Here is a 13,728-nt window from a genome sequence, read left to right as displayed (position 1 = left end):
TTTATTTATTTATTATTAAATTTATTAATCGCCCATCTGACTGGTCACCCACCCACTCTGGGCGATGTACAACCCCCATAAAACAATTTAAAACAATAAAATTTTACCATAATTTTTTTTTTTAAAATACCCTAACCCACCCCAAATGCCTGCCTGAACAACCACGTTTTTAATGCACGACGGAAGCTCATTAAAGAGGGGGCATGACAGAGTTCCCTAGGGAGGGAGTTCCACAGAGTGGGGGCCACCACAGAGAAGGCCCTCTCCCTCGTCCCCACCAGTCTAGCTGTCCTGGCTGATGGGACAGAGAGAAGGCCATCTGAGGCTGATCTTGTTAAGCGGCCTGTCTGGTGTTGCTGGAGGCGCTCCTTAAGATAGGCTGGGCCGGAACCATATAGGGTTTTAAAGGTCAAAACCAACACCTTGAATTTGGCCCGGAAAACAACTGGTAACCAGTGCAACTCCTTCAGCACTGGAGTGATGTGATCTCGCCGGCGGCTGCCTTTAATCAGGCGAGCCGCCGCGTTCTGTACCAGCTGCAGTTTCCGAACCGTCTTCAAGGGTAACCCCACGTAGAGCGCATTACAGTAGTCTAAACGAGAGGAGACCAGGGCATGTACTACCGATGGGAGCAGATGGTCGGGAAGGAAGGGGCGCAGCCGCCGTACAGCGCTGTCCGGCTCACAGCTGACACAGAGTTCCATGAGCTTCAGCCAAATGTCCATGTAAGAGAACTAGAGATGTCAACCGCATGTGGTATCATTCTTAACAGGATTGGATGCAAGGAAAGAATCAGCAAGCTTGATTAACAGAAAACAGGGCCAAATGGGGGAAGCTATCAAAGGGGGAAAATAAAGTTCGCACCCCTGAAAGCGGCTGGTGGGGTGGGGAAGGGAAGCACACCCGTACTGATGACCCTCAATAAGGAGACATCCAAAACTTTGTAAAACCAAAATTAGTGTCCTAAGAGAAGTGGGTCTTAAATGAAACAGAACAAAGTAAAGTGGTCTCCCCGTTTGAGGTGGGCTACAAAGTGAATTTTGTTTTCCATGCACACCCCTAACAAATGATGCATGATGGGGGAGGGGAAGGATGCATTGAAGTACAGTATTTCCCAGCACATCACCCTATGAATGTGAACGAGTGCCCACTAACCAAGAAATAATCCCAGTCCAACTGCATCCATTCAAAGGGAGAGGAAGATCACTGGGGTCTCTTAGTCATCCATGCTCTGTTGAATCCAAGATCAGCCGGAGAACACGAAGGAGTCATAATGCATGGAAGTGCATTGGCAGCTCAGTTCTAAAATGTGTTATATCATTAGTATGTCCAAGTTCAATAGAACTTACTTCTTGGCAACTATAGTGGGACAATACTTGGCTGAATCACCACATGGGGAAATATGTGTCTAAGGGTGCAATCCTATGCATGTTTAGACAGAAAAAAGTCCTATAACTCCCAGCATTCCATAGCCAGCACGGCTGGCTGTGGAATGCTGGGAGTTATAAGACTTTTTTCTGTCTAAACATGCATAGGATTGTGCCCTACAAAGCAGGCAAGACCTTGATGACTCTTACACCATGTGGCCATTTTGTACTTCAGAAGAATCCTGTCTCCAAGACATGAACCATGTTTAGCTCAGTGACACTTCAAGAATTTCTTTTATGTGTGGCTATGTGAACCTCTTAAACCCTATTTTCTATTATTAAAATACGGATATTCTATTTCAAATCCATCCAAGAGGAAAAAGCACAAGTAGTGTTAAGTGGTCTGGCTGAAGCATTTGTTATTGTGCACATCTGCGATGAAGACTACCCAGAAATATGATGGGCAAATATTCTTACCATTCATAGGAGGAAGAGTAACAAAATGTCCTCACTTTGTTTAGAAAAACTCATCGCTGTGTATTTTAGGGGCAATGGAGCTTGGAACATGCTCAAACTCTACCAACAGGTAGACACAACAGTCTGCTTTGAACTATTTCTATGCACGCCACAGTGAAAACAAACACATTTATGTCACTCAGTTTTGCACAGTATAATATATAAAACCAGGTTTCTAAAATCTTTTTTTCATTTTTGTGATTATTTGAGCCTTGCATTGTTAATGCCCGCATTTGGGCATCATGGTAAGTTATCAGTTTTAAAAATATTGGCTTACCATGGATGAGCATGGTACATTCTCAAATGTACATTCTCTTGTTTCTGCCAGGGGAAGTGGCGGGAGCCTGTAATTTGTTTAGTTTGACATCCAAACTGGGAATTCTAGCTTGTTCCTCTCCGAACAAGCCAGAATCATAAGCCAAGAACAGAAATGGCTTATTATTCTTGCTTGTTAGGAGACGAATAAGCCAGAGTTCTGGTTAGGAAGTTATGCTAGGCAAACCATGCAGAAAGAGTCCCTGGCTTGTTTAACTACTCCTGATGGCAAGAGGAACGAGGCAGGAGTGATCAATGAGCATGCACCAGCACACTTGCTCATTCATGGTAAGCCAGAATTTTTAAAAATCCTGGCTTACTGTGATGTCCAAACACAACCCATGTTTCTGTCATTGTCAGGCACAGAAATGCCTAGATTTCTATACAAAGCACAGAACAGCAAAGATGCCCCAAGTCATACTCAGAACTCACCGAGTGGCCATTTATTGGTTCTCATCAGTAAAGATTTCACCTCCACAGGCTATTTTCCCCAAGTTGTGAAAATCCTACCTATGCCAAACTCAGCATGTACAGCAGTCATATGAACATAAGAACCCCGCTAGGTCAGACTAAAGGTCCATCTCATCCACCATTCTGTTCTCCAGTGGCCAAACAAATGCTACCTAGGAGCCCATGACCAGGACATGAAAGCAAGAGCCCTTCCCTGCTTTTGCTCCCCATAAACCAGGGGAGGGGAACCTGTGGCTCTTCAGATGCTGTTGGACTCCAACTCCCATAAGCCCCAGTCAGCATGGCCACTGTTAAGAGATGATGGGGTTGTTGTCCAACATCTGGAGGGCCATGGGTTCCCCATCCCTGGTATTCAGATTCATACCGCCAAACAAGCTTAACTCACCTTGTTCTGTCAAGTTGGAACTCAGCATGAGCTGGATATTTTTCAACAGCAGCTACACCTCCAAGTGGTGTAGCTGCTGTCCCAATGCACATAATCATATGAGGGAGACTTTTAAACGTAAAATATATTTTGAGTAGGTAACATCAGAGAGTTTCCTCCTGCTCTCCCCCCCCCCCACGCAAAGGAAAATTTGGAAGTGGTACTCTTTTGCTAATGGATGTTATTTATGTAAGCTTCCAGTCTGGTATAAAATTTCCTGACATGAGATCATCCCCCCAGTGAGGAACGTGTTTAATCCATTTCACTTTCCTTCAGTCACATCTATTGTTATGCAATAATTCAAGGCTGTGTTGGAGAGCGCTGAAAGTTTGGACACATCCTCATACAACTAGAATTTTGCACTGCACTCCTCCAACATTAGGCTACTATTTCAAACAGGTCACAGATGAGGATCAAAATACAGAGTATTTGTCCATAAAGAGCAACATGTAGCACACCAAGTGAACAACTGCAAATTGTGAATGCCAGATGTGTTGAAAACACACATTCTCTCTATTTTGACTTACACACACATCTTACTTTAAGGGAAGGAGTCTGTACTCCATCATCAAATCCTTGCTTGTCTTCAGCATTATGTGTCAAAGGGGTATTCCTCCCTGATGAAGGAAAATAGATGGTCCCCCTGCCACCCAAAACAGCATCCAGGCTTAGGTAGAAATTCATATGCAAATAGTTTTCATTTCCCAAAGCTTTCCTTCCCAAATTAAAACCACAGTTTAATGGTATAAGGTCATTTCCAAGATTGAATTATTGTTTAAGATATGAAGATACTGTATTCGATTCAACTCAACACCTGGCAAAAGTCATGAGACTAGAAAGAGTTCAACATACAGAATCTTATAGTACAATCCCATGCTTGTCTACTCAGAAGTAATCCCCACTGAGTTAAATGGTGCTTATACCCAGCAAAGTATGTATAGGAGGGATAGCCAACCTGGTGCCCTCCAGATGTTTTGGTCTGCAACTCCTCTATCAGCCCCTGCCATCTTAGCTAATGATCAGAATGATAGGATCTGTAGTCCAAAAATCTGAAGGGCAGTGGGTTTCCTACCCCTGATGTATAGGATCACAGCCTTAAAGTTTTATTAGGGGTCTTTTAGATAACCCAAACATCCTGGATCCAGCTACTTTGGGTCATTGCACAATGTGGAACAGCCAACGATGGTGTTGATGTAACATGAACCCTGGGGGTGGAGAAATTACTCACTTGACCGGATGACTGCAAATGTGTTTCCTCTAGCTGAGTCAACTGGAATACATTAAAAAATGGAGCTGATCTGTCTGTATGTTTTTTTTTAGCACCGAGCCCTTTGTGAAAGCACCATTTATAGTGCTGTGAAAGTAAAGATTCTTCTAATATGTCCTACAGGTAATTTTCTGCCTATTTCTAATTACCTATAAGCATAGTGGAAGAGGACACATTCCAACCAGATTTTATTTTGGGGTCATTTCTGAGTATTGATACCCTGCTCTATCCAGAGATAACCCAGATTCATTACTGAAAAGTGAAATGCAAATCTCTGTATGATCGATCTCTTAAAACATTTCTTTTACTTGTGGCTAGACTAGTTTACATGTGTTTAGGACTACTTTTTGTTAAAAGTAGGGGCTATATTTGAGTGGTATACAAAAGAATTAATCCTTGGCATCTCCAGATGGAGCTTGGAAAGACCCTTGCTGAAATGCTGGAAAGCCACTGCCAAGTCAGCATAGCTAAGACTGAGCTATATGGACCAATAGCCTGGCTTGACCATAACTACTCAGAAGTGCTTCTATAAAGAGTAGTTCTTACATGGACTGGCAGCCAAATCTTGAGATCTATTGTGCATCCAGAGCACCAGTGTGAGGTATTAATCAGCATCCTGTAGACAGACTGGGCAGTGTCACTCATGATTCCCAAGTTAATACTAATGTCTGGTGGAGACACTATTTCACCAATGCACAGGGGGATCCTTGGGCATCTGGTGAGCACAAACATCTGTTGATACTATCCTCTTCTTCGACATCTGATCCAGGGCTTGAACTGCTGCACTAATTGTACTCTGTACTCTTTCAAAGTTCTTTACACATAACCCTATCTCTTTTATATTTTGCACAGCAGACAAAATTATCAAGCCATCAGTCAGTGTTAACCACACCAAAAGCCTACTTTCTATACTTATATTTTAAAGCCACAAACATTATATTTGTGGTGAGGTAGAAAAAATAACAGAATATGAAAAAGGGCATTATTTTCAAGACTGCTTCTTATATTATAAATACATAAAGACCAACACTGGAAAAATACATTAACATTAGTTGAAAATGTATATAATATAGAATTTACTGCTCTACATACAGTGGAGGAAAAACAATACATTAAGCTCATCTCCTAATTCATGAGCTATTTAGATGGATCTTTTCACCCTAGTTCTTGATGCCTGCAAAATGAAATTCCATGTTTAATGAAAATACAAATGAAGAGTAATTTCAGCACAGTGAACATCTACTGGGTCACATCCCTTGGGGGGTTGGGCTGTATCTATCTCTCAGATGGATGTTCAGTTTGCCATCCAGTAAATTCTGTCCCCAGACACCATTCCCATCTGCTTACCTAATAAGGCAATGTGCAAGTTGACTGGCTGGCTTATAGGTCATGCAGTGTTTACCTTGCAAGCAACTGACAACCTACCTTTTGGCAGACAGAGGGTGCTCAGCTATCCCTTCTCAACAGCTGTAGAAGGTTTTCTGTCAAGTCATAGGAAATCCTCAGATCAACAATGTGTGTGGAGGGGTGTGGGGGGGAAGGATACACTGTACAATAATATTGTGAAGTAATACGAATTACTCAAGAGGATGAATCACATTTGTAAACCCCAGACCACATTCTATGTAGTGTTTGTTACAAGATACAGTAAAATGATTTCCTGTACTGGACAGAAACTCCAGTAAAACTGCTAGCTGCTGTCATCCTAAAGATTACTAATGGTTCCTCTATGCAAGTTCAGCAGTGAGAACACTCAGTATATTTAGGATGCAGCAATGGTAAAAACAGTTCACTCTCTTCTGCCAGGCTTGTGACTGAAGTAGCTTCTTCCTATATTGGTCAGGAACATGTCTAGCTCTAGTCATTAAGGAACAGGCCCACACCTCTTTGATACCCACCCCTGTCTCCTGCTTCTCTCCCTAGTTGTGCTATTGCCATGTTTCAGTCTCCAACAGGCCATTTTGCTCTCAATTTTAGTAGGAAACACACTGAGGCTGCCAAACAATCACAGGGTACTGATCTCAACATCTTCTTCACCCATCAGGGGGTTAGGCAGCACTGGGTATAACATAGCTGGCTAGTACAAGGAGGGAAAGGAAAGAGAATTAAACCCAATCCTCCCCTACAGCCAGCCCCTCATCAACCCCTCCCCCTGAGAAAAGGGGTGGGTAGTATGCAAATGACCCAAAGTTTATAAAGTGCACAGGGAGGATGTGGGGTATCTAGAGTATGACCGGCAGAATTCAAGAATCCAATTGAAATGCACTGAGATGCATTTTATTGGCTGAGGGCTTAGTCCCATGCAATGTCTCACATGACCACTAGGAGCACTGTAGGCAAGTTCCAAGCATCACCAGTAGGGGAAGCCCACAGGCTTAGGCCTGTGCACCAAAATGGCGGTGTCAGGGTGGACACTGAGCCCATAGAATCCCAGAGTAGTTCTGATTCTGAGGAAGAGGAGTCGCTCCTGGGAGAGGAGCACTCTCCTCTTTCCCAGGGCCAACAGCTGACAGAGATTCCTCCCACCAGCATTCCTAGCTTAGATAGCAGTCCAGGGAGTGACAGAGTGTGGGAAGCAGACTTGATGGACGCGCGACACAGAGAGCAGTGCCAAATGGAGGGCGCGGAAAGGAGGCATAGTGCCCGGTTGGCACGCAAACAATGGCTGCGCCCAGAGGATCAAAGGGAAAAGGGGAGGGACTCTCCCTAGCCCATAAGTTCAGGGTCTGCCAGTGATTCCCTTTCAAATGGGGACCAACTGTTCCAACTTAGGGCATAGGTACTCTGCTGCTCATATCTAGTTGCTAACAGTAGAGTTGTTAAGTTGTAAAAGAGGAATAAAGCTTTGAAAAGAATCCCTTTGTCTGTGTCTGGACTTGGCTACTGGATTAGACTGAGAGAGGCCTCCAGGGAGCCCTTGACAGGCGGATGGTACACAAAATAGCCTCCATGCTTCAGACTTCTGAATCCAAATCAGTGCACAGGCCTACTCCTTACAGTCCCGTGAGGCACATTATCCAAAGGCCGGGGCAAGCTTTGGCAAAAAAACCTCTAGGCTAAGTAAGAGATAAAAACTCAGGGAGGGTGCAGAGACACTAGGTGAGCTGATAAAGGTCACACTGCTTTCTTGGGGGTGGCTGTCCACCCACCCACTGTCCCATCACCCCCTACTGACCTAAAATTACAGAATCCCAGGAAAAGCTGTGGCTCTGGTTCTGCTGATCCCCTGCAAGTGCTTTTAACGAGGATGCCAGAGATGTCCTTTTCTATTGCTCTTCTAATGCTTATGTAAGGTTGATGTCCCAGTTCAGAGATCCATGTAGTAGACTGCACACATGCAATTATGATTACTTGTGGAATGCATGGTTAATGCTGGATTTTGGGTAGTGGCAGACTGTGTTTAGATGGGGGAGGGCTTAGAATACTTCCTCTTTGCCTGTGGGTTAGGCTCCCATGGCCCAATAGGTTCTGCTCTCAGGTCAGCACACAGAAGACATAGGCAGGATGATCAACAGCTTCCTTATTAAGAAACATGGCTTTCTGGGGGCAAAGCAAAGCAGATTATGCAGACTTCTCCATGCCCCAATGTACACACTGAGAGATGGAACAAAACAGAGTCACACTCATTGGGACTGGACCACACTGGGCAAACATCAGAGGGGAAACTGGACTGTTCCATTACAGGACCCTTAAAGATACTTCCAATATATGACAGGGCTGAAGTTAAAGAATACTGCTTTAGGATGCTGAAGGGCTCAAGCTTACAGCAGGTCTTGAATATGGGACCTGGAGGGAAGTCAGGCAAGAAATCTGCCTAAATTCTACCACAGATTGCCCTCCTGTGAGTAAAGGAAAGAAATGGAACTACAACAACTACCTTGCACTCCTGTTTCAACTGCAGATGTTGCAACAAGTGGGAGGATGTCATTGCACTCATGCATTGATGGTGGGCTTCCCATAGGCATCTGGTTGCCCACTCTGGGCTGGGAATTGTGCAAGTTGCAGTCCAACACATTTGGAGGGTGCCAGGCTAGGGAAAACTGGTTTAAAGGTTACCTCAGCCATGCAGGAGCTGCTCAAGGAAAAGCAGCTCCTAAATGGCCAGAACAATGTTCAAAGGGTCCGCATGTAAAGCAATTTGTTTAAGCCACATGTATCCAAGTTCACATCCCTACATATATATCCCTACTCAATCTCTAAGGATCATTGTCATCTTGACTATAATTGGGCTCTGTATGATACCTTTGACTTGACCAAAGCTCATATTTTTCCTGTTAGCCGAAGTAATTTGAAACAGACTCTTCCCCACAGCGCAAATGCAAGTGCTTACACACTACAATAGCCTGAGCCAATGAATTCCCATCAAACAAGATTTAATGTTTAAAAGGTTTTCATAACATTACAAAGATGAATAACAGCAAAAGGTATTTGGTAGCAGGGACTGCCATTCCCATTCTAATCTGTGCTTTTCAAATTTTCCGTCCTTTGGAATCTCTTTTTGGCACAAACACTGCACAACTTTGAGCACAGCACATCATGGCCAGCTAGCATGAGCGCAACAGCACCCTCCCACCCATGTTTCCCAGTAACTGGTGTACATTGGCTCCCTGTTACTGGAGGTAGCACACATCCATCAAGACTAGTCACCACTGATAGCCTTCTCCTCCAGAAATTTGTCCAAATGCCTTTTAAAGCCATCCAAATTGGCCATCACTACATGCTGTGGTAGCGAATTCCATAGTTTAACTATGCACTGTGTGAAGAAGTACTTCCTTTTATCTCCTACCAATCAGCTTCATGGGATGACCCTGGGTTCTCATATTATGTGAGAGGAGGAAAAATGTCTCCCTTTCTACATTCTCCACACCATGCATAATTTTGTAGACCTCTATCATGTCTTCCCTTACCCTCCTTTTTTCCAAGCTAAACAATCCCAGCTGTTGTAACCTCCTGTCATAGGGGAGATGCTCTAGCCCCTTGATCATTTTAGTTGCCCTTTTCTACACCTTTTCCAGCTCAGCAATATCTTTTTTAGGTGTGGTGACAAGAACTGTACACAGTATTCCAAGTGTGGTTGTACCATAGATTTGTGTAGGGGCAGTATGATATTGGCAGTTTTATTCTCAACTCCTTTTCTAATTATGCCTAACATGGAATTTGCCTTTTTTACAGTGGCCACACACTGGGTTGACATCATCATCGAGCTGTCCACAACAACCCCAAGATCTCTTTCCTGGTTGGTCACTGCTAGCTCAGATCCCATCAGGTTATACTTGAAGTTGGGATTTTTTGCCCCAACATGCATCACTTTACACATGCTTACATTGAACCACATTTGCCATTTAGAAGCCCATTCTCCCAGTTTGGACAGATCCTTTGGGAGCTCCTCACAATCCCTTGTTGTTTTAACCACCCAGTTTGGCCACTTCACTGCTCACTCCTAATTCCAGTTCATTTATGAACAGGTTGAAAAGCATTGGTCCTAATACAGATCCCTGTGGGACCCCACTATTTACTTCCCTCCATTGGGAGAATTTACCATTTATTCCTACTCTCTGCTTTCTGTTCTTTAACCAGTTACTGATCCATAAGAGGACCTGTCCTCTGATTCCATGACTGCTGAGTTTGCTCAGGAGTCTTTGGTGACACACTTTGTCAAAAGCTTTTTGGAAGTCCAATTAAACAATGTTTACTGGGATCACCCCTGTCTACATGTTCATTGACAATCTCAAAGAACTCTAAAAGGTTAGTGAGACAGGACTTACCTTTGTGGAAGCCGCGTTGATTCTTTTTCAGCAGGGCTTGTCCTTCTATGTGCTTACTAACTGAATCTTTAATAATGCCTTCACCCAACTTACCTGGAACAAACATTAAGCTAATTGGCCTGTAATTTCCCAGATTCCCCCTGGATCCCTTTTTGAAAATTGGTGTTACATTGGCCATCTTCCAGTCCTCTGGTATAGAGGCTTATCTTAGGGACATATTGCATATTTTGGTTAGAAGATCAGCAATTTCATATTTGAGTTCTTTGAGAACTCTAGGATGGATACCATCTGGGCCTGATGATTTATTTATTTTCAATTTATCAATAAGGTTGAGAACTTCATCTTTTGTCACCACTATTTGCCTCAATTCCTCAGACTCCCTTCCTGAAAACAACAGTTCAGGCACAGGTATCTGTCCTATATTTCTGCAGTGAAGAGGGATGAAAAGAATTCATTCCACTTCTCTGCAATTTCCTTGTCATCCTTCAATACTCCTTTAACTCCATTGTCATCTAATGGTCCAACTGCATCCCTAGCTGGTTTCCTGGTTCTGATATATTTAAAGAATTCATTATTGTTGGCCTTGATATTGTTAGTGATATGCTCTTCAAAATGCTTTCTTGCATCTCAGTCCTAGGGGAGTTCAATTAATTACACTTGGCAATGGCATCAATGCTAACCACAGAACTATTTTTGACTGAATTTAAAACTGATTGCTATGTGCCTTTGCCAGTGGAACTCCAGATAACATTTTGGACTTAAGTAGTAACACATTTGCGAAATTATCACATGGGAAATCTTATTTATTTATTAAATTTATTAATCGCCCATCTGGCTGGTCACCCAGCCACTCTGGGCGATGTACAACCCACCATAAAACAATTTAAAACAATAAAATTTTACCATAATTTTTTTTTTTTAAAATACCCTAACCCACCCCAAATGCCTGCCTGAACAACCACGTTTTTAATGCACGACGGAAGCTCATTAAAGAGGGGGCATGACAGAGTTCCCTAGGGAGGGAGTTCCACAGAGTGGGGGCCACCACAGAGAAGGCCCTCTCCCTCGTCCCCACCAGTCTAGCTGTCCTGGCTGATGGGACAGAGAGGAGGCCATCCGAGGCTGATCTTGTTAAGCGGCCTGTCTGGTGTTGCTGGAGGCGCTCCTTAAGATAGGCTGGGCCAGAACCATATAGGGTTTTAAAGGTCAAAACCAACACCTTGAATTTGGCCCGGAAAACAACTGGTAGCCAGTGCAACTCCTTCAGCACTGGAGTGACGTGATCTCGCCGGCGGCTGCCTTTAATCAGGCGAGCCGCCGCGTTCTGTACCAGCTGCAGTTTCCGAACCATCTTCAAGGGTAACCCCACGTAGACCACATTACAGTAGTCTAAACGAGAGGAGACCAGGGCATGTACTACCGATGGGAGCAGATGGTCGGGAAGGAAGGGGCGCAGCCGCCGTATCAGATGGAGTTGATACAGCGCTGTCCGGCTCACAGCTGACACCTGAGCCTCCATGGACAGCTGGGAGTCCAAAATGACCCCCAGGCTGCGGACCTGGTCTTTCAAGGGTAGCCGTACCCCATTCAACACTAGGTCAACATCCCCCAGCCACCTCTTGTCTCCCACCAAAAGTACCTCGGACTTGTCAGGGTTGAGCTTCAGCTTATTCCTCCCCATCCAGCCACTCACCGTCTCCAGACATTTGGACAGGGATTCTACGGCCAACCTTGGTGAAGATTTGAATGAGAGGTAGAGCTGCGTGTCATCCGCATATTGATGACACTGCACCCCAAACCTCCTGATGATAGCCCCCAGTGGCTTCACATAGATGTTAAATAGCATCAGGGAGAGGATGGAACCCTGTGGCACCCCACAAGTAAGTGGCCACGGGTCCGAAACCTCCTCTCCCAGTGCTACCCTCTGGTACCTGCCGGAGAGGAAGGACCGGAACTACCGCAATACGGTGTCTCCAGTGCCCAACCCCTCCAGGTGGTCCAGGGGGATACCGTGGTCAATGGTATCAAAAGCCGCTGAGAGGTCAATGAGAACAAGGAAGGAGCATTCACCCCTATCCAGAGCCCTCCTCATATCATCCACCAAGGCGACCAAGGCCGTTTCTGTCCCATGCCCAGGCCTGAAGCCCGACTGAAATGGGTCTAGATAATCAGTTTCTTCCAAGTGTGCCTTCAACTGCACCGCCACCACCCGCTCAATCACCTTGCCCAAAAATGGCAGATTTGAGACTGGGCGAAAGTTGTTCAGAACTTGAGGATCCAAGGAGGGCTTCTTTAAGAGCGGTCTTATCACTGCCTCCTTGAGGGCTGATGGCATCACTCCCTCCTCAAGGGAGGCGTTCACCACCGCCTTGATCCCCTCACCCAGTCTCTCTCTGCAGCTCATAATGAGCCAAGTTGGGCAAGGATCAAGTAAGCAGGTGGTCGGCCTTACAGATGAAAGCACCTTGTCCACTTCATCAGGAGGAAGAAGCTGGAACCGATCCCACAAAACCGGTTTGCCACAGGCCGCCTCTTGCTCACTAACTGTATCCACAGTGTGCAGAGTAACACACCTAATTTGATCAATTTTATCTGCAAAGTGCCTTGCCAAAGCCTCACAGGAGGCCTTAGAATGCTCCAGTGGTTCCGGAGCCACAGGACCGACCAGGCTCCGGACCACTTGGAACAGCCTCCTGGGGCAGCACTCTGCAGATGCGATGGAGGCAGCATAATATTCCTTTTTTGCTGCCTTCACCGCCACGTGATAGGCTGAAGATATAGCTCTAGCCCGTGTCTGATCGTCTTTGGAGCGAGACTTCCGCCACTGGCGCTCTAGCCATCTCACCTCCTGTTTCAGAGCTCGTAACTGCGGATTGAACCATGGTGCAGTCCGAGCCCTGTTCAGGGGGAGAGGGCGTTTCGGAGCCACCCGATCTAATGCCCCAGTGATTGCGGCATTCCAGCCACCCACCAGGGTCTCGACCGAGTGGCCGTTGGCATGCCCCAGAGAATCCCCAAGCGCGTTCAGGAATCCATTTGGATCCATAAGACGCCTGGGGCGGACCATTTTAATGGGTCCTCCACCCCTGCGGAGGGGTTGTGGAACCGAGAAGTCCAACATCACCAGATAGTGATCTGACCATGACAAGGGGGTGGTGGATATACCCCCGACTTCCAGATCACTCCCCGCTTCTCCAGAAACAAACACAAGGTCTAGTGCATGACTGGCTACATGGGTGGGCCCAGTTAGAATATGGTGCAGCTCCCAGGAGGCCATGGTCTCCATGAAGTCCCGAGGTGCTCCTGTGAGGATGGCCTCCGAATGTACGTTGAAGTCCCCCAACACCAGTAAGTTAGGGGACTGTACACGCACATCAGAGACCACCTCAAGCACCTCGGCCAGGGAGTCAGTCGTGCAGCGGGGTGGACGGTACATGAGCAGAATCCCCAGACTGCCCTTCGGGCCCAACCTCCAATACATGCACTCAACAACCTTGGTCTCCCGGAGAGGGGGTCTGGTGAAGACCAAGGACTCTCAGTAGATAACAGCCACTCCCCCTCCCCGATCCCCAGCCCTCGGCTGCTGTGCATATGAAAATCCAG

The 13,728-nt window shown here is 45.6% G+C and overlaps 1 protein-coding gene across 2 annotated transcripts in view; it reads right to left on the bottom strand.

Moving 5' to 3' along the window:
* SVIL (supervillin) overlaps positions 1-13,728 on the bottom strand; it is a 209,655-nt gene that overhangs the window by 114,096 nt on the left and 81,831 nt on the right. The gene's annotated exons all lie outside the window — the stretch shown is intronic.

This window comes from Heloderma suspectum, chromosome 5, assembly GCF_057233095.1.
Source record: "Heloderma suspectum isolate Gila_16-S chromosome 5, 16-S_ref, whole genome shotgun sequence".
NCBI lineage: Eukaryota > Metazoa > Chordata > Lepidosauria > Squamata > Helodermatidae > Heloderma > Heloderma suspectum.
The sequence above is the reverse complement of the archived record's forward strand: the minus strand, read 5'-3'. Positions and strand labels throughout refer to the sequence as shown.